The sequence below is a fragment of the Somniosus microcephalus genome, unplaced genomic scaffold, assembly GCF_052327205.1.
Source record: "Somniosus microcephalus isolate GS21.2 unplaced genomic scaffold, FLI_Smic_1.0 unresolved_chr1, whole genome shotgun sequence".
NCBI lineage: Eukaryota > Metazoa > Chordata > Chondrichthyes > Squaliformes > Somniosidae > Somniosus > Somniosus microcephalus.
Window position 1 is genome coordinate 143,087,957 of NW_028225179.1, and position 21,884 is coordinate 143,109,840.

The 21,884-nt window shown below is 50.4% G+C and overlaps 1 pseudogene; it reads left to right on the plus strand.

The window, feature by feature from the left end:
- Nucleotides 1-21,884, plus strand: part of LOC147096119 (valine--tRNA ligase-like) — a 63,104-nt pseudogene that overhangs the window by 11,868 nt on the left and 29,352 nt on the right.

Here is a 21,884-nt window from a genome sequence, read left to right on the forward strand (position 1 = left end):
TCTCTCGCTCTCTCTCCCTCCCCCTTTCGCTCTCTCGCGCTCTCTCTCCCTCCCCCTTTCGCTCTCTCGCGCTCTCTCTCCCTCCCCCTTTCTCTCTCGCTCTCTCTCCCTCCCCCTTTCTCTCTCGCTCTCTCTCCCTCCCCCTTTCTCTCTCGCTCTCTCTCCCTCCCCCTTTCTCTCTCGCTCTCTCTCCCTCCCCCTTTCTCTCTCGCTCTCTCTCCCTCCCCCTTTCTCTCTCGCTCTCCCTCCCCCTTTCTCTCTCGCTCTCTCTCCCTCCCCCTTTCTCTCTCGCTCTCTCTCCCTCCCCCTTTCTCTCTCGCTCTCTCTCCCTCCCCCTTTCTCTCTCGCGCTCTCTCTCCCTCCCCCTTTCTCTCTCGCGCTCTCTCTCCCTCCCCCTTTCTCTCTCGCGCTCTCTCTCCCTCCCCCTTTCTCTCTCGCGCTCTCTCTCCCTCCCCCTTTCTCTCTCGCGCTCTCTCTCCCTCCCCCTTTCTCTCTCGCGCTCTCTCTCCCTCCCCTTTCTCTCTCGCGCTCTCTCTCCCTCCCCCTTTCTCTCTCGCGCTCTCTCTCCCTCCCCCTTTCTCTCTCGCGCTCTCTCTCCCTCCCCCTTTTTCTCTCGCGCTCTCTCTCCCTCCCCCTTTTTCTCTCGCGCTCTCTCCCTCCCCCTTTCTCGCGCTCTCTCTCCCTCCCCCTTTTTCTCTCGCGCTCTCTCTCCCTCCCCCTTTTTCTCTCGCGCTCTCTCTCCCTCCCCCTTTCTCTCTCGCGCTCTCTCTCCCTCCCCCTTTCTCTCTCGCGCTCTCTCTCCCTCCCCCTTTCTCTCTCGCGCTCTCTCTCCCTCCCCCTTTCTCTCTCGCGCTCTCTCTCCCTCCCCCTTTCTCTCTCGCGCTCTCTCCCCTCCCCGCTCCCCCCTCCCTCCTCGCTCGCCCCCCTCCCTCCCTCCCCGATGGAGGGAAAGTCTTCTCCCTGTGCCCGATTTCAGACACTCCATGAAGTGAGATCGCAGCAACCTCGGTCCAGTTCCCAAAGTTAGGAACCTCTTCCTCCGCTTGACCGGGACTGCCCAGCGGGCGGGTGATTGCTGAGTTGGGAATGTGCTGCAGAGTCTGCTTCTTCTTCACCTCCTTCTCATTCTTTTTAATTTCCATCTCCTCTTTTCTCTTCTTCCTTTTATCTTTTCCCTGCTCTTTCCCTTCCCCCCCCCCTCCTCCCTCCTTTTCCTCCCCCCACTCCTCCTTTTCCTCCCCCCTCCTTTTCCTCTTCCTCCTCCTTTTCCTTCCCCCTCTTTTCCTCCCCCCTCCCCCCTCCTTTTCCTCTTCCCCCTCCTTTTCCTCCCCCCTCCCCCACTTCCACCTCTCTCCCGCTTGCTTTGATGTAGGACATTCTTACTTCCTGAGGAAGCCTCTCAGCGATAGGATTACTCCTGACGCGCAGTCACCTTTCCAATGTGGAGGAATGCCTGTTGATGCACAGCAAGATCCAGCAAACCATCTGGTTTTTCATGGTGTTTGATTGGGGGGAGGAACGTTGGCCGAGATGCTGGGAAACCCATCCGCTCTTCTCCCAAACAGTGCTGAGCGATCCTTCAATTAAACCTGAACCGTCTCATCTGAAAGGCGGTACCTCTGACAGTGCAGCACTCCCTCAGTACTGCCTAGATTTTATGCTCGAGTCTCTGGAGTGGGGACTTGAACCCACAACTCCGAGGTGAGAGTGATGCCCACCGAGCCATGGCTAACACCCGAAGTTAATATAAAGTTAGTAACACTTCCCAACATGCAAGAAATGTATTTGATGTTTAATTATGAAGTCCCATAATGAAAGTTTTAGGCCATCTTATTTCATGAAGCCTCTTCCTCGTGTGTGTGAAATCCTCAGGTCTCTTTTTTTTTTTCTCTCCTCGTTTCTTCTGCAGGAAAGGTGACCGTATTTACCATCAGTAGCGGAAGCTGGGATCGTCTTTGGACTGGGACCGTGCCTGCTTCACGATGGACACTGTGAGTACACCTAGGCAGGCAGGACCTACCCTAGGCAGGAATGGGAATAGCTCCCCGATTTTGGTCGTAATCCCAATGCGCATTGTGAAATTTTTCAAATCATTGCGGTAACATACGGACACACAAAATTAATGGGCAGGAAAAGACCAGTTTGCTCCATCAAGCCTGCCCCACACCTCATGGAGGCCGGAGCATCGTGACGAGACACTTCCTCGATAAGTCTTTGCCGAGACACCGTGTGGAGTGTGTAGTTGATGTAATCAGAGTTACAAAGTACTCCTGCATTAACCTTGCGGTCGTAGCCAACGTTCCCTTTAAGATGCGCTCTGTAAATTTGAAGGAACATTGGTCGTAGCTAAAGCTGAAGCACCTCTTTATCAGCACATTTATTGTTTAATGTATTGCCGGTGTTGAAGGCTCATTCGGGTCTCCCGCGGAGCAATTAATCGAGTCTCCCACGGAGCAATTAATCGAGTCTCCGGCAGAGCAATTAATCAATCGAGTCTCCTTTTCTCCTTCCGCAGAAACTGTCCGACGCAGTTGAAGGTTTTATCAGACTGCACGATGGTGTGATCTATAGCAGCACGCGGCTGGTCAACTGGTCCTGCACGCTCAACTCCGCTATTTCCGATATCCAGGTACCGATGGGTAATTTGTCAAACTGTTCTGACGCGCTTCCTAATCTGTGCGCTGTTCCCACTCCTCTACATGGGCTGCAAGCTTAGCTGATGCAACTGTCAATAGAAACAGAAAATACTGGAACTGCGAACTGGTTGGTTAGCTTTCACTTGTCTTTCGCGTTGGCACTTGGTTGGGATGTTGCCCCTCAGTGTTCCTGGATCACCCTGGGAGCACGGATCAGGAAATTCCGCAGCGCCAGCCCATGCTATTCTGATCGTTATGGTGCGAAACTACTCTTTTAATTTAGATTAAAGATCTAACGATCATCGACATGACATTACTTCCAACTTCCAAAAAAACCTGCATGGTTCCCCCTCCGACGGATCAGTGCTGCGAGTTACAGGGAGTCTGAGACCAGCATAGGAACAGGAGGAGGCCATTCGGCCCCTCAAGCCTGTTCCGCCATTCAATCAGATCACGGCTGATCTGTATCTTAACTCCATCTGCCCGCCTTGATTCCGTACCATTTAATAACCTTGCCTAAGAAAAAAAGATCTATCAATCTCAGTTTTGAAATTATTACGGTAATTGGCAGCGTTTTAGCGGGAGAGAGTTCCAGTATGTTTTCAATCTCGAGGGCTGGACAATCTCCGGCTTCCTGCAATATACAATATTCTTGTCAGTGATCAATAGAGCTTCTGATCAGAAAGAATTCGGTTTTGAAATACTGAAGTGTTGGGGGTCGGGGATGGGAAGTGGAAAGTGCGATCACAGAGACACAGGGAGGATGTCGAAGCTCACAGTCCTTCATACAGGAGCTTTTGGGATACACTATGGGTAATTGGAGACGTGCTTGGGGGGAAAAGCTGACTTTGGACCTATGGTTCCCAAAGCTCTCCACCACTGGGGTTTTCTTCACCTCGTGTCTGGGTCTGTTGAAGACTAATTTTTTTAAAATTCGTTTGCTGGATGTGGGCGTCGCTGGCAAGGCCGGCATTTATTGCCCACCCCTAGTTGCCTTTGAGAAGGTGGTGGTGAGCCGCCGCCTTGAACCTCTGCAGTCCGTGTGGTGATGGTACTCCAACAGGGCTGTTAGGGAGGGAGTTCCAGGATTCTGACCCAGCGACGATGAAGGAACGGTGATATATTTCCAAGTCAGGATGGTGTGTGACTTGGAGGTGGTGGTGTTCCCATGCGCCTGCTGCCCTTGTCCTTCTAGGTGGAAGAGGTCGCGAGTTTGGGAGGTGCTGCCGAAAAGCCTTGGCGAGTTGCTGCAGTGCATCTTGTAGATGGTACACACTGGAGCCATGGTACGCCGGTGGTGGAGGGAGTGAATATGTAAGGTGGTGGACGGGCTGCCGATCAAGTGTGCTGATGGATAGAGATTGATTGCTATGACGAGTCAGCCTCTCGATTATCGTTATATCGTGCGACTACCAGGATGGTGGTCTTTTTCACACAAAGGGTGAGTGGAAAGCTGAAACAGCTGAGGGCCTGGCTGTCAATGATGGGGCGAAGGAAGTGGTGGTGGGGGGTGGGTGCGGGGAGGAGATGCACAAGCGGCCAGAATTGGAGGAGCTCCGTTGTCTCGCCTTGTCTGAGATTGACTAACTCAGCACAGCCTTGTGGGTGAAAGGTTGGCCGAGCGTCCTACTGAGGTGTGCTTCTCCCATCAGGTGGACAAGAAGGAGCTGACGGGCCGAACGCTGCTTCCCGTGCCCAGTTACAAGGACAAGGTGGAGTTTGGAGTTCTGATCTCCTTCGCGTATAAAATCGACGGATCGGGTGAGTCCAGTGAAAGTCAATCGACTTCCAGATATGGGCGGCGCTGATTGGAAATCATGATTCTGCACCAAGCATCGAGTTCAGTCGCGCGACATTACTTCCAGTTCACTCTCGCTTGTTTCGAAACTCGATACAATCTTACAGCACAGAAGGAGGCCATTCGGCCCATCGTGCCCGAGCCAGCTCTTTGAAAGCGCGATCCAATTAGTCCCACACTCTCCCTGCACTTTCCCCGTAGCCCCGTTATCATTTTGAACACTTCCCACCGGTCTGTAAAACATCTCTTCACCTCTTACTCTCTGCTTTCTGCCAATTCTGTATCCATGCTGCCACCATCCCTTTAATTGGCGGCCGTCCCGTCAGCCGCCCAGACCCCACACTCTGGAACATAACGTAAGAAATAGGAGCAGGAATAGGCCACTTGGCCCCTCGAGCCTGCTCCGCCATTCAATAAGATCATTCCCTCCCTGAAGCTCTCCGCCTCCCTCCTCCTTTAAGACGCTCCTTTAAAACCTACCTCTTTGACCAAGCCTTTGGTCACCTGTCCCACTATCTCTGTGTAGCTCCATGTCGAATATATGTTTGATTTTGCTCCCGTGAAGCGTTTTGGGAGTACTGCGTACAGTTTTGGTCTCCTTATTTAAGGAAGGATATACTTGCATTGGAGGCAGTTCAGAGAAGGTTCACGAGGTTGATTCCGGAGATGAGGGGGTTGACTTATGAAGAAAGGTTGAGCAGGCTGGGCCTATACTCAGTGGAGTTTAGAAGAATGAGAGGTGATCTTATTGAAACATATAAGATACTGAGGGGACTCGACAAGGTGGATGCAGAGAGGATGTTTCCCCTCGTGGGGGAATCCAGAACTCGGGGGCACAGTTTCAGAATAAAGGGTCGCCCTTTTAGAACTGAGATGAGGAGGAATTTCTTCTCAGAGGGTCGTAAATCTGTGGAATTCTCTGCCCCAGAGAGCCGTGGGGAGCGGGGAGGGAAGTGGTTTTGAGCCCAAGATCAGCCATGATCTTATTGAATGGCGGAGCAGGCTCGAGGGGCCAAGTGGCCTACTCCTGCTCCTATTTCTTATGTTCTTGTGTTTTACTACTTTAAAGGCGCTGTTTAATGCAAGTTCTCTTCGCTTCTTCCTTGGCGGTTCTAGTGTGCATCGATTTTTAGCGCCGGATTAACAATGAGGAATTATCGCAGGACAGGAAAAAAGAAGGCAGAAAGAAAGACTTGTGTTAAGTCTGCGTGTTCCAGTTGTATTAAGATTAATTACTGACACAGACTACAAGAATAAAGTTCAACAGGTCTTTACTAGTTGGAGGTCAGGACTATACTAAATACAATATCACTACACAGTACTTATATACCGGTGGTCACCATCGGTATTACGTATACAGCAGCCAGAGAAAGTCGGACATCTCTTAAGGTGGAACAGGTTACATACACCACAACTTGCATTTCTATAGCGCGTTTCAAAGCGCTTTACAGCCAATGAAGTACTTTTTGAAGTGTAGTCGCGGTTGTAATGTAGGAAACGCAGCAGCCAATTTGCACACAGCAAGCTCCCACAGACAGCAAATGTGATCATGACCATTATTTCCTCTTTCCGGGTCTTTGTAGATGAGGAAGTGGTGGTGGCGACCACGCGTATCGAGAGCATGCTGGAAGACACTGCTGTGGCCGTTCACCCGCAGGACCCCAGATACCAGGTAACACCCAAACACGCGGGGCGCTTGGACCCTGCGAGCGAGCTCTCGGATCAGCATAACCTACCTGAACCACGACGTTTCGAGCCTCTGACCTGGCCTGTGCATCCACTCTCGCAGTGCTTACTTAACGTCAGTTAGACTTGTAGCCTTAAAGGGAACGCACCAACACTTCAGCCGCAGAATTATGCATTCTGTTTTGCATAGAATGTCGACATTATTAGATTATAGTGGAAGCTCTTGACTTACTGTGAACAGCGCCTTGTCAGTGTGACTGCATGCCTGTGTGTGTGTGTGACCGTGACTGTGTGTGTGACCGTGTGTGTGTGACTGCATGACTGATTGCATGACTGTGTGTGTGTGTGTGTGTGTGTAAGATAGACACATAGGAACAGGAGGAGGCGCTTCAGCCCCTCGAGCCTGTTCTGCCATTCAATTAGACCATGGCTGATCTATATCTTAACTCCATCTACCCGCCTTGGTTCTGTCACCCTTGATACCCGCGCCCAATAACAATCTATCAATCTCCATTAAAAAAATTTCAATTGAGCCCCAGCCTCAACAGCTTTTTTGGGAGAAGAGAGTTCCAGATTTCCACTAATTCTTTGTGTGAAGAAGTGCTTCCTGACATCACCCCTGAACGGCCTGGCTCTAATTTTAAGGTTATGCCCCCCTTGTTCTGGACTCCCCTCGCCCCCCCCCCCCCCCCCCCCCGACCAGAGCAAATAGTTTCTCTCGATCTACCTTAGTCATGTTAAACACCTCAAATCTTAATCTTCTATAACTCACGGGAATACAAGCCTAGTCTACACAACCGGTCCTCATAAATTAACCCTTTTAGCCCCAGTATCACTCTGGGGAATCTGCGCTGCAGCTCCGTCCGAAAGTGGTGCGAGTCAGGCAGTGTGTATTAAGGTTCATGCACATGGTCTGCACTTCCTGTACACATCCTCAGCAATGATTGTGTTTCACCCTTACTTCAGGACTCCCCAAGGGCTTCATCGCCAATGTATCACCACTGAATGTTTCATCTCTATACCTTGTTACTGGCCTACTACGTCCGAGGGATCAACTCCCTCCTTGACCTTCCCACCTCCGTCTCCCAATTCCAATCGAAACCGGGAGGAGGGGGTGCGGGGGAGAAGCAAAAAATCTTTTCCCTTGTCGGTGAAATTTCTAATGTCCAAAATAAGGTTTTAAACAAAATGATATATTTCACCAGTAACTAATGGTCTTTTGTGAGGAAGGAGCTTCTTTCAAGCTTGTCTTTTGAAGGCCTTGGCATCTACATAAAGCCTGGGCTCAAATTTAATTTCTTTCCCCAGAGTTTCAATGAATCGCACAGCACAGGAGGTGGTCTTTCGGCCCATCGTGCCTGTGCCAGCTCTTTGAAAGAACTGTCCAATTAGACCCACTCCCCCCTGCTCTTTCCCCATAGCCTTGCAAATTTTCCTTTTCAAATATTTATCTAATTTGCTTTTGAAAGTGACTATTGAATCTGCTTCCACCGCCCTTACAGGCAGCGCGTTCCAGATCATCATAACTTGCTGTGTAAAAAAAAAAAAAAAATGATCATCTCCCCCTCTGGTTCTTTTGCCAATTACAGTACCTTAAATCTGTGTCCTCTGGTTAACGACCCTCTGGCCACTGGAAACAGTTTCTCCTTATTTACTCTGTCAAAATCATTGATGATTTGGACTGTTAGTCGAATGGTCAGACCTTGTGTGGAGTGGACAGTGCGGAGTCGCTGCATGGTTGGAGGGAGAATGGAGCTTTCGGTGGTTTCAACCCAACTCACTTAGTCCCTTAAATCAATTTTAGTTGAATAAGCAGATAATTGTTTTGCTTTTATTCCTTCTAGAATCTGAAAGGAAAGTTTGTCGTCCATCCTTTCTGTGACCGGAAAATGGCCATTGTCTTCGACGAGTTTGTGGACATGAACTTTGGAACAGGTAAGGTGCCCAATGTCCCACTTATTTTTGTTTGCCTATTTTTAAACAACAGAATGAAAGAATTTGCATTTATATAGCGCCTTTCACAACCTCAGGACGTCCCAAAGCGCTTTACAGCCAATGAAGTACTTTTTTGAAGTGCAGTCACTGTTGTAATATAGGAAATGCGGCAGCCAATTTGCGCACAGTAAGCTCCCACAAACTGCAATGAGATAATGACCAGGTAATCTGTTTGTGATGTTACATAGAATGTACAGCACAGAAACAGGCCATTCGGCCCAACTGGTCCATGCTGGTGTTTATGCTCCACAGGAGCCTCCCCCCACCCCTCTTCATCTACCCCATCAACATAACCGTCTATTCCTTCCTCCCTCATGTACTTATCTAGCTTCCCCTTAAATGCGTCTATGCTATTCACCTCGACTGCTCCCTGTGGTAGCGAGTTCCACATTCTCACCACTCTCTGCGTAAAGAAAATTCTCCTGAATTCCCTGTTGGATTTATTAGTGACTGTCTAGTGAGACCACACCTTGAGTATTGTGTGCAGTTTTGGTCGCCTTATCTGAGGAAGGATGTTCTTGCCATGGAGGGAGTGCAGCGAAGATTCACCAGACTGATACCTGGGATGGCAGGAATGATGTATGAGGAGAGATGGGGTCGATTGGGCTTATACTCGCTGAAGTTTAGAAGAATGAGAGGGGATCTTATTGAAACTTATAAAATTCTAACAGGACTAGACAGACTAGATGCAGGAAGGATGTTCCCGATGGCGGGGGAGTCCAGAACCAGGGGTCACAGTCTAAGGATAAAGGGTAAGCCATTTAGGACAGAGATGAGGAGGAATTTCTTCACCCAGAGAGTGGTGAACCTGTGGAATTCTCTGCCACAGAGGGCGGTAGAGGCCAATTCATTAAATATATTCAAGAAGGAGTTAGATATATTTCTTAAGGCTAAAGGGATCAAGGGATATGGGGAGAAGGCAGGGACAGGGTACTGAATTTGGATGATCAGCCATGATCCCATTGAATGGCGGAGCAGGCTCGAGGGGCCGAATGGCCTACTCCTGCTCCTATCTTCTATGTTTCTATGTCTGTCTGATATTTATGGGCCCTAGTTATGGATTCCCATAGAAGTGGAAATATATTCTCTACATCTCCCATATCGAACCCTTCATAATCTTAATGACCTCTCTCAGGTCACCCCCTCAGTCTTCTCTTTTCGAAATTGGTTGAGGGATAAATATTGGCCAGGACACCGGTAAGAAATACGCCCAGCTGAGAGGGCAGACAGGGCATCGGTTGAACGTCTCATTGAAAGACGGTACCTCTGAGAGTGCAGAGTTCCCTCAGTACAGCACTGGGAGTGTCGGCCTAGATTATGGGCGCAATTCTCTGGAGTGGGGACTTGAATCCACGACCCAAAGGCGGTGAATCCTTTTGTCCTTCTGGTATATCCCGAGATATCAGAACGTGCCTGCTGAGAACTGTAGCCAGGCAGCTTTCAAAAGTTTTTAACGTTAATCTCTTTTAGGTGCTGTAAAGATCACCCCAGCTCACGACCAGAATGATTGAGGTGGGGATGAGACATAACCTTGCGTTCGTAAACATCATGGATGATGATGGCTTTCTCATCAACGTCCCTGAGCCTTTCTTGGTAACTGTTTGTTTAATTATTTTTCCCCGCTCGTATATTTCAGCTCGCAGCCATGAGGGATGTTAGCACTGTGAACAGCTCCCTCCGACACTGTCCCATCAAACACTCCCAGGGCAGGTACAGCACAGGTTAGATACAGAGTAAAGCTCCCTCTACACTGCCCCATCAAACACTCCCGGGGCAGGTACAGCACGGGGTTAGATACAGAGTAAAGCTCCGTCTCACTGTTCCATCAAATACTCCCAGGGCAGGTACAGCATGGCTTAGATACAGTGTAAAGCTCCCTCTACACTGTCCCATCAAACACAATCCCAGGGCAGGTACAGCACAGGTTAGATGCAGACTAACTCTATGACTCTAAATCTCCATCTGCACTGTCGCATCATACGCTCCCAGGGCAGGTACATTACGGGGTTAGAAACCAGGTAAAGCTTCCTCTACACTGTCCCATCAAACACTACAAGGGCAGGTGCAGCACGGGGTTGGATACAGAGTAAAGCTCCCTCTACACGGTCCCATCACAAACTCCCAGGGCAGGTAAAGCACAGGTTAGATACAGAGTAAAGCTCCCTCTACACTGCCCCCATCACCAGGGCAGGTACAGCACAGGGTTAGATACAGAGTAAAGCTCCCTCTACACTGTCCCCATCAAACACTCCCAGGGCAGGTATATTACGGGGTTAGAAACCAGGTAAAACTTCCTCTACACTGTCCCATTAATCTCTCCCAAGGCAAGTACAGTATGGGTTAGATGCAGAGTAAAGCTCCCTCTACACTGTCCCATGAAACACTCCCAGGTTAGGTACAGCATGGGTTAGATACAGAGTAAAACTTCCTCTACACTGTCCCATCAAACACTCCTGGGGCAGGTACAGAACGGGTTAGATGCAGAGTAAAGCTCCTGCTACACTGTCCTACAGTCCCAGGGCAGGTACAGCATGGGTTAGATACAGAGTAAAGCTCCCTCTTCACTGCACCATCATACATTCCCAGGGCAGGTATATTACAGGGTTAGAAACAAGGTAAAACTTCCACTACACTGTCCAATCAAACTCTCCCAGGGCAGGTACAGCATGGGATAGATACAGAGTAAAGCTCCCTCTTCACTGCCCCATCAAACACTCCCAGGTCAAGGACTGCACGAGTTAGATACAGAGTAACGCTCACTCTGTACTGTCCCATCAAACACTCCCAGGGCAGGTACACCAGGGGTTAGATACAGAGTAAAGCTCCGTCTCACTGTTCCATCAAATACTCCCAGGGCAGGTACAGCATGGCTTAGATACAGTGTAAAGCTCCCTCTACACTGTCCCATCAAACACAATCCCAGGGCAGGTACAGCACGGGTTAGATGCAGACTAAATCTCCATCTGCACTGTCGCATCATACGCTCCCAGGGCAGGTACATTACGGGGTTAGAAACCAGGTAAAGCTTCCTCTACACTGTCCCATCAAACACTACAAGGGCAGGTGCAGCACGGGGTTGGATACAGAGTAAAGCTCCCTCTACACGGTCCCATCACAAACTCCCAGGGCAGGTAAAGCACAGGTTAGATACAGAGTAAAGCTCCCTCTACACTGCCCCCATCACCAGGGCAGGTACAGCACGGGTTAGATACAGAGTAAAGCTCCATCTACACTATCCCATGATACACTCCCAGGGCAGGTATATTACGGGGTTAGAAACAAGGTAAAACTTTCTCTACACTGTCCCATTAATCTCTCCCATGGCAAGTACAGTATGGGTTAGATGCAGAGTAAAGCTCCCTCTACAATGTCCCATGAAACACTCCCAGGGTAGGTACAGCATGGGTTAGATACCGAGTAAAGCTCCATCTACACTGTCCCATCATACACTCCCAGGGCAGGTGCAGCGCTGGTTAGATACAGAGTAAAGGTCCCTCTACACTGTCCCCATCAAACACTCCCAGGGCAGGTATATTACGGAGTTAGAAACAAGGTAAAACTTCCTCTACACTGTCCCATCAAACACTCCCGGGGCAGGTGCAGCGCTGGTTAGATACAGAGTAACGCTCACTCTGCACTGTCCCATCAAACACTCCCAGGGCAGGAGCAGCACGGGTTAGATACAGAGTAAAGCTCCGTCTACCCTGTTCCGTCAAACAGTCCCAGGATAGGTACAGCATGGAATAGATACAGAGTAAAGTTCCATCTCATTGAAACTTATAAAATTCTGACAGGACTGGACAGACTAGATGCAGGAAGGATGTTCCTGATGGTCGGGGAGTCCAGAACCAGGGGGTCACAGTCTAAGGATAAGGGGTAGGCCATTTAGGACAGAAATGAGGAGGAATTTCTTCACCCAGAGAGTGGTGAACCTGTGGAATTCTCTACCACAGAAGGCAGTAGAGGCCAATTCATTAAATATATTCAAGGAGTTGGATATATTTCTTAAGGCTAAAGGGATCAAGGGGTATGGGGAGAAAGCAGGGACTGGGTACTGAATTTGGATGATCAGCCATGATCGCATTGAATGGTGGAGCATGCTCGAGGGGCCGAATGGCCTACTCCTGCTCCTATCTTCTATGTTTCTACACTATCCCCATCTCAAGGGCAGGTCTAGCACGGGTTAGATGCAGAGTAAAGGTCCCTCTACACTGCCCCATGATACACTTCCAGGGCAAGGACAGCACTAGTTAGATACAGAATAAATCTCCCTCCACACTGTCCCATCATCCACTCCCAGATACAGCATGGGTTAGATCGAATGTAAAGCTCACTCTACACTGTCCCCATCACCAGGGCAGTAGCAGCATGAGTTAGATGCAGAGTAAAGCTCCCTCTACACTGTCCCCATCAAACACTCCCAGGATAGGTACAGCATGGATTAGATACAGGGTAAAGCTTCCTCCACACTGCCCATCATACATTCCTAGGGCAGGTATATTACGGGGTTAGAAACAAGGTAAAACTTCCACTACACTGTCCCATCAAACACTACCAGGGCAGGTACATCACGGGGTTGGATACCGAGTAAAGCTCCCTCTACATTGCCCCATCAAGCACTCCCAGGGCAGGTACAGCACGTGATATATACAGAGTAACGCTCCCACTTCACTGTCCCATCAATCACTCCTAGGGCAGGTACAGCACTGGTTAGATACAGAGTAAATCTCCCTCTGCACTGTCCCATCAAACTCTCCCAGGGCAGGTACATCACGGGGTTAGATACAGGGTAAAGCTTCCTCTGCACTGTACCATCAAACATTGCCAAGGCAAGTACAGCATGGGTTAGATACAGAGTAATGCTCACTCTACACTGTCCCATCAATCACTCCCAGGGCAGGTACAGCATAGGTTAGATACAGAGTAAAGCTCCCTCTACACTGTCCCCATCAAACACTCCCAGGGCAGGTGCAACACGGGTTAGATACAGAGTAGAGCTCCCTCTACACTGTCCCCATCAAGCACTCCCAGGGCAGGAGCAGCACCGGTTAGATACAGAGTAAAGCTCCGTCTACACTGTTCCATCAAACACTCCCGGGGCAGGTACAGAACTGGTTAGATGCAGAGTAAAGCTCCCTCTACACTGTCCCATCAAGCAGTCGCAGGGCAGGTACTGCATGGGTTAGATACTGTGTAAAGCTTCCTCTACACTGTCCCATCTAACACTTTGTGGGCAGGTCGTGCTTGGGTTAGATACAGATTAAACCTCCCTCTACAATGTCCCATCAAACACTCCCAGGGCAGGTACATCACAGGGTTAGATACAGGGTAAAGCTTCCTCTACACTGTCCCATCAACATAGAAACATAGAAGATAGGAGCAGGAATAGGCCATTCGGCCCCTCGAGCCTGCTCAGCCATTCAGTACGATCATGGCTGATCATCCAAATTCAGTACCCGGTCCCTGCTTTCTCCCCATACCCCTTGATCCCTTTAGCCTTAAGAAATATATCCAACTCCTTCTTGAATATGTTTAATGAACTGGCCTCCTCCGCCTTCTGTGGTAGAGAGTTCCACAGGTTCACCACTCTGGGTGAAGAAATTCCTCCACATTTCTGTCCTAAATGGCCTACCTCTTATCCTTAGACTGTGTGCCCTGGTTCTGGACTCCCTGACCATCGGGAACATCCTTCCTGCATCTAGTCTGTCCAGTCCTGTCAGAATTTTATAAGTTTCAATGAGATCCCCTCTCATTCTTCTAAACTCCAGCGAGTATAAGCCCAATCGACCCAATCTCTCCTCATACGTCATTCCTGCCATCCCAGGTATCAGCCTGGTGAATCTTCGCTGAACTCCCTCCATGGCAAGAACATCCTTCCTCAGATAAGGTGACCAAAACTGCACACAATACTCAAGATGTGGTCTCACCAAGGCCCTGTACAACTGCAGCAAGACATCCTTGTTCCTGTACTCAAACCCTCTCGCTACGAAGGCCAACATACCATTTGCCTTCTTAACCGCCTGCTGCACCTGCATGCTTACCTTCAGCGACTGGTGCACAAGGACACCCAGGTCTCGTTGCACTTCCCCTTCTCCCAATCTCTTGCCATTTAGATAATTATCTGCCTTCCTGTTTTTGACACCAAAGTGGATAACCTCACATTTATCCACGTTATATTGCCATGTTTCTGCCCAATCACCCAACATGTCCAAATCATCCTGGAGTTTCTCGACATCCTCCTCACAGCACACACGTCCACCCATCTTTGTGTCGTCTGCAAATTTGGAGATATTGGGCTAGATTTTCGGGGAGCCGTCAGGCGGGGTTTCAGGCGTGTTGGGGGGGGAAAATCCCGATTTCGGGGGTTCCGACCCCATCCCGCCGAAAACCCCACCCCATGTAAGTTTCAGGGGCGGCGGGGACCCGCCGAAACCAAGCGGGAAGGGTTTAGTGCCAATTAACTGCCTGTTAACAGGCAGTTTTTAGCCTAATCCCTATTTTGAGGGGTTTCGTGTGGGTTTCCCGACGGCTCCAAACCACGCCAGGTAGAGCAGGCGGGCCGTCGGTTTGAAGGAGTTGGAGGGGTCGCGATGTTGGCGCTCAGGTGAGTGATGGGTGCATGAGTGTAAAGGTAAGTGTGTTTGGTGTGTCTAAAGTGTGTAAAGAACTTTTACTTACCTGTACTTACCTTAACAGCCTTTCTTCCTGTAACCGTTGGGAGCTGCATCACTCACCCGGAACTTAAAGCTGAATGGCTGCGATCTGTGAAAAGTGACAGCCTTCAGCGTTGAGTGTCGGTGAGAGTTCTAACTGAGTCTGCGTAGAATGACTCAGCTTAGAACTCAGACTGTCAGTGTTTCACAGCTTCAAGCAGCTGTGAAGCACTGATATTTCATCTGTCAGGAAATCTTGACAGATGAAATTTCAGTCTGTGACGTTAGCTGTTGCCGGGTGGCCCTTAATTGGCCTGCTGGGCGGGCTCAACAAGGTCAATCAAGGGAAAATCACGCGGATTGGCCGGATGTCGAAGTTGGTGGGTCAAAAACCCGAAAGGGAAAGTCCCGCCGCCTTCCACAAAATTGACCACATTACATCTAGTTCCCTTGTCCAGATCGTTATATATATATATATATATATATATATATATATTGATGAATAGCTGGGGTCCAAGGACCGATCCCTGCGGTACCCCACTAGTCACTGCCTGCCATTCGGAAAAAGACCCGTTTATTCCAACTCTTTGCTTTCTGTCCGCCAACCAGTTCGCTATCCAAGTCAATACCTTGCCCCCAATCCCATGTGCCTTAACTTTACACGCTAATCTCTTATGCGGGACCTTATCGAAGGCCTTCTGAAAGTCCAGATACACCACATCCACCGGTTCTCCCTTATCTATTCTACCAGTTACATCCTCTCAAAATTCCAGTAGATTAGTCGAGCACGATTTATCTTTTGTGAATCCATGTTGACTTTGTCCGATCCTGTCACTGTTTTCGAAGTGCTCTGCTATTACACCTTTTATAATGGACTCTAGCATTTCCCCCCACTACCAATGTCAGGCTTACCGGTCTGTAATTCCCTGTTTTCTCTCTATCACCTTTTTTGAATAGTGGGGTTACATTAGCTACCCTCCAATCCATGGGTACTGTTCCAGATTCCATCGAATGTTGGAAGATGATCAGCAATGCATCTACTATTTCTAGGGCCACTTCCTTAAGTAACCTAGGATGTAGATTATCAGGCCCTGGGGATTTATCGGCCTTCAGTCCCATCAATTTCCCTAACACCATTTCCCTACAAATACTGATTTCTTTCAGTACCACCCTTTCATCAGCCCTTATGTTCCCCGGCATCTCTGGGAGGTTATTTGTGTCCTCCTTTGTGAAGACAGAACCAAAATATGTATTTAGTTGGTCTGCCATTTCTTTGTTCCCCATTATAAATTCCCCTAATTCTGACTGCAAGGGATCTACGTTTGACTTCACCAATCTTTTTCTCTTCACATATCTATAAAAGCTTTTACAGTCAGTTTTTATGTTCCCTGCAAGCTTACTCTCATATTCTATTTTCCCCTTCTTAATTAATCCCTTTGTCCTCCTTCGTTGAATACTAAACTGCTCCCAATCCTCAGGATTATTGCTTTTTCTGGCCAATTTATATGTCCTCTCCTTGGATCTTATGTTATCCCTAATTTCCCTTGTTAGCTACGGTTGAGTCACCTTTTTTGTTTTGTTTTTTTATGCCAAACTGGGATGAACAAATTCTGTAGTTCATCCATGCGGTCTTTGAATGTTTGCCATTGCCTATCCACCGTCAACCCTTTGAGTGACATTTCCCAATCAATCCTACCCAACTCGCGCCTCAGACCATCGTAGTTTCCTTTATTTAAATTTAGGACCCTAGTCTCTGAGTCAACTACTTCATTCTCCATCTTAATGAAGAATTCGATCATATTATGATTGCTCCGACCCAAGGGGCCTCGTACAACAAGATTGCTAATTAATCCTTTCTCGTTACATAATACCCAGTCTAAGATGGCCTGATCTCTGGTTGGTTCCTCGACATATTGGTCCAGGAAACCATCCCGTAAACACTCCAGGAATTCCTCCTGCACAGTATTGTTACTAATTTGGTTAGCCCAATCTATATGTAGATTAAAGTCACCCATGATGACTGCTGTGCCCTTATTGCACGCTTCTTTAATTTCCCTTTTAATGCCATCCCCAACCTCCGCCTTACTGTTTGGAGGTCTATATACCACTCCCACTAACGTTTTCTGCCCCTTGGTATTTCTCAATTCTACCCATACAGATTCCACATCATCAGAGCTAATCCTTCCTTACAATTGTGTTAATCCCTTCTTTAACCAGTAATGCTACCCCACCTCCCTTTCCTTTTTGCCTATCTTTCCTGAATATCGAATACCCCTGGATGTTGAGTTCCCAGCCTTGGCCATCCTTGAGCCACGTTTCCGTAATCCCAACCAAATCATATTTGTTTACCTCTATTTGCGCAGCCAATTCATCCACCTTATTACGAATGCTCCTCGCATCAGGACTCAAAGCCTTCAGGCTTGTTTTTTTAACGCTCTTAGACCTATTGGAATTATTATTTACTGTATCTACGTTTGATTTAAACCGTTGATTTCTCTGACTGCCACTTTTTTTGTTTTTCTCCTTCCTATCTTTTGCTTTTATCCTTGTTTCCCTTTCCTCTGTCTCCCTGCTCAAGTTCCCAATCCCCTGCCATTTTAGTTTAAACCCTCCCCCAGAGCACTAGCAAACACTCCCCCTAGGACATCGGTTCCAGCCCTGCCCAGGTGCAAACCGTCTGGTTTGAACTGGTCCCACCTCCCCCAGAACCGGTTCCAATGTCCCAGGAACTTGAATCCCTCCCCGTTGCACCATTCCTCTAGCCATGTATTCATCTGAAATATCCTTCTATTTCTACTCTGACTAGCACGTGGCACTGGTAGCAATCCTGAGATTACTACCTTTTGAGGTCCTATTTTTAAATTTACCTCCTAACTCCCTATATTCAGCTTTTAGGACCTCATCCTGGTTTTTACCTATATCGTTGGTACCGATATGCACCACGACAACTGGCTGTTAACCCTCCCCTTCCAAGATGTTCTGCAGCCGCTCTGAGACATCCTTGACCCTTGCACCAGGGAGGCAACACACCATCCTGGAGTCTCGTTTGCGGCCGCAGAAACGCCTATCTAGTCCCCTTACAATAGAATCCCCTATTACTATAGCTCTACCCCTCTTTTTCCTCCCGTCCTGTGCAGCAGAGCCAGCCCTGGTGCCAGGAAGTTGGCTGCTGCTGCTTTCCTCTGATAAGCCAAACACTCCCAGCGCAGGTGCATCATGGCGTTAGATATAGGGTCCCATCAAACACTGGAAGGGCAGGTACATGACGGCGTTAGATACAGAGTAGAGCTCCCTCTACACTGTCCCATCAAACACTCCCAGGGCAGGTACAGCATGGGATAGATACAGAGTAAAGTTCTATCTCATTGAAACTTATAAAATTCTGACAGGACTGGACAGACTAGATGCAGGAAGGATGTTCCCGATGGCCGGGGAGTCCAGAACCAGGGGTCACCATCTAAGGATAAGGGGTAGGCCATTTAGGACAGAAATGAGGAGGAATTTCTTCACCCAGAGAGTGGTGTACCTGTGGAACTCTCTACCACAGAAGGCAGTAGAGGCCAATTCATGAAATATATTCAAGAAGCAGTTGGATATATTTCTTAAGGCTAAAGGGATCAAGGGGTATGGGGAGAAAGCAGGGACCGGGTACTGAATTTGGATGATCAGCCATGATCGCATTGAATGGCGCAGCAGGCTCGAGGGGCCGAATGGCCTACTCCTGCTCCTATCTTCTATGTTTCTACACTATCCCCATCACCAGGGCAGGTATAGCACGGGTTAGATACAGAGTAAAGCTCCCTCTGCACTGTCCCCATCAAACACTCCCAGGGCAGGTGCAGCACGGGTTAGATACAGAGTAAAGCTCCCTCTATACTGCCCCATCAAACACTGCCAGGGCAGGTACAGCATGGATTGGAAGCAGAATAAAGCTTCCTCTACACTGTCCCATCCAGCACTCCGTGGGCAGGTAGAGCATCTCCATCTCCATCTACACTGTCCCATCATACACACCCAGGGCAGGTATATTACGGGGTTAGAAATGAGGTAAAACTTCCTCTACACTGTCCCATCAAACACTCCCAGGGCAGGAGCAGCACGGGTTAGATACAGAGTAAAGCTCCGTCTACACTGTTCCATCAAACAGTCCCAGGACAGGTACAGCATGGGATAGAGGCAGAGTAAAGCTCCCTCTACACTGTCCCATTTAACACTCCCAAGGCAGGTACAGCATGGCTTAGATACAGTGGAAAGATCCCTCTACCCTGTCCCATCAAACACTCCCGGGGCAAGTACAGAACGGGTTTGATGTGCCTTCAATAACCACAAAACTAGCAGTTATAGGCCTAGAAATTCAGTTCGGACGCTATTGCGGCGCTAAAGTCGGGCGCTCGTCAAATTTAGCGGCCGCCGGAAAGTGCAGGCGAGCTCGCCGAAATTCAGTAGATTTGGCCAACTTTTTGGCCGAGCGCTGTAAAAGGCGTTGGAACCCTGTGTTCAGGCGCTAATCCGGCGATGCAGCCTGATAACGCCGATTCCGGGCGCAGCGCAGGTGCGATCATGTGGTGAGTGTCAGCAGACACCCTGACGCCGGCCAGCTCTTAAAGGGGGAAGGGTCAACTTTGACTGCAGCCACGCCCTGCATGCTGTAGCCCTGCAACTAGGCCTCAGGACTGGTTGTGTGCCATATCAACGCCTGGAGGTCATGGAGAGGGCCCGTGAAAGAGCCCAGCGGTTCTCTGAGCATGCGCTGGGTGTGCTCCTTCATGGGGTGCGCAAAAGAAGACGGGTCGTGTGCCCGGCTAGTGGCAGGAAGGCTCCCAGGAGCCAGTTCAGGGAGGCGTGGACCAAAATTGCCCGGAGGGTCTCCTCCAACTTCGATGTTCCCAGGAGTGCGGACCAGTGCCGCAAGAAATACAATGACCTATGTCGGCTGGTCAAGGTGAGTACCCTTTCCAATGTCCCCCTCATCCTTGCATGTGCACCTCCCATTAGGGCCAAAGGGACATCCAAGGTCTAATGCCCAGCCCTGCTGCCGCTGCAATGGCACTTGCATGTTAATCAATAGCTCTTTCTGCACTTACCACACTGTGCAAGCTATTCCACCATGGGAGGCCTCACACACAGCTACAGGGCACCACACTGTGCAAGCTATTCCACCATGGGAGGCCTCACACACAGCAACAGGGCACCACACTGTGCAAGCTATTCCACCATGGGAGGCTTCACACACAGCAACAGGGCACCACACTGCAAGCTATTCCACCATGGGAGGCCTCACACACAGCTACATGGCACCACACTGTGCAAGCTATTCCACCATGGGAGGCCTCACACACAGCAACGGGGCACCACACTGTACTTAGACGCCCTCCTTTCTCTTGCAGGCCAAGCTGGCGAGGAACGCCGGGAGCCTGCGTGTCACTGGTGGAGGCCCTCGCGATTACCAGGAGCTAACGGCTCTGGAAGAGAGGGTGGCCCGACTGCTGCGTCACCCGGTGATTGGGCCTGTGGCGCTCGGCGACGCCGACCCTATACTGGAACCCACTGGTAAGGACAGGACCGGGTGCACCTCTCTCCTTGCCCTCGCGCATCAGATCTACATCCTTCCCCACTGGCCGAAAAATGCGCATAATGCACCAGTGCGGCCTCCCTCGCTGTCGGCCTGTCCTCACTCTAAAGCTACACTTGTGCCTTCCTGCTTTCAGCTGGTGAGGAGGAGGTGCTCCCTGAAGCCCACACAGCCAGGCCCTCGGAGGAGGAGGACGTCGAGGAGCAGCAGGAAGGCGCCACCTCGGGGGAACCCTCCTCCGCTCCAGGAGATGGCAATGAAGGGGAGACGTCTGGGGTGCCGGAGAGCCAGGGGGAGGCGGGGGAGGGGAGCCCCGAACCTGGTCCCAGTGGCATGGACGCACGCGGCAAGGCTCCGGCGGCACACCAGCCTTCTGCCCAGAGGGGGGAGGCGGTGGAGGGGAGGGCAGAACCTGGTCCCAGTGGCGTGGCCGCACGCGGCAACGCTCTGGCGGCACGCCAGCCTTCTGGCCAGAGGGTGGAGGCGCCCTCCAGTCCGGACTCGGACGTCGCCCAGGAGGTGCGCCTCCTGGACGAGATGGCGTCGTCGGAGCGCCGGCACATCGAAATCATGGAGGTGGTGGCACAGATGCCTCACGCCATCGAAAGCCTCGCTCAAAGTGTGGTGGCTTTCGGCCAATCCCAGGCCAGGGGCCTAGAGCTATTCGCAGCAGCGCACGCCAGGGGGGTGGAGCTCCTTGTGGCAGCGCATGAGAGGGGGGTCGAACAACTCGAGGCAGCGCAGCACGCCAGTCGCCAGCTGAGAGGTGCTGTGCAGACAATGGCACTGCAGATGCGGGGACATGCCGGCGCAGTTGGGGCACTGACTTCTGCCACCCTCGCACTGGCGCGGAGGCGTCGCCAGGCCAGCCGCCGCCCTGCTGCCGCACACCGGTCTGGCGACCAACAGTTTGGCGCGCTTGCTCCCCGGCCAGGCCGGCCGAGTGCACGTGTGTCTGGCGACCAGCGCGCGCCTGGCATCACCCACCTTGTCCCCATTGCTGCAGGCGAGCCTGCGACTCCCCCAGCCAGGGTGCAAGGAGCTACTGCAGCCAGTGAAGAGGGCCACCCACAGCTGCAGCAGCCGGCCCCTCCCGGGCCCGCCCTCGTGTAGGCCGACCCCCAAGGGCATCTGGCGAGACGCCTTGTCGCCCTGAGGATCCTTCCCCCAGCCTCGCCACAGCCTCACGGCCCAGCTTGAGGCGCAGCAGCAGGACGGGCCGGGGCAAAAGACGGCTGTCGACAGACTCGCCCTCTCGCCACACCGAATAGAGTGTGTTGAGCGAGGGTTTGGGTGATGCGGGGGCTTCTGTTCTGGGGGGCATTATGTGGTTTGGTTTTATGGGGGTCTTTGTGTTGTGGGGGGGGCTTGTTTTTGTTAGGCCAGTGACGAAGGCCATTTGGATGGTGATGTTATGTTAGTCCTCCCCAGGTTTTGGGAGTGACAGAAGTTTGTTACTGTTTTTTGGGGGTCTTCTCTGTTTTGCTCTTCCATGTGGGAAGGGCCCTGAGTTTTTGAAATAAAGATGTTTATTTATTCACCAT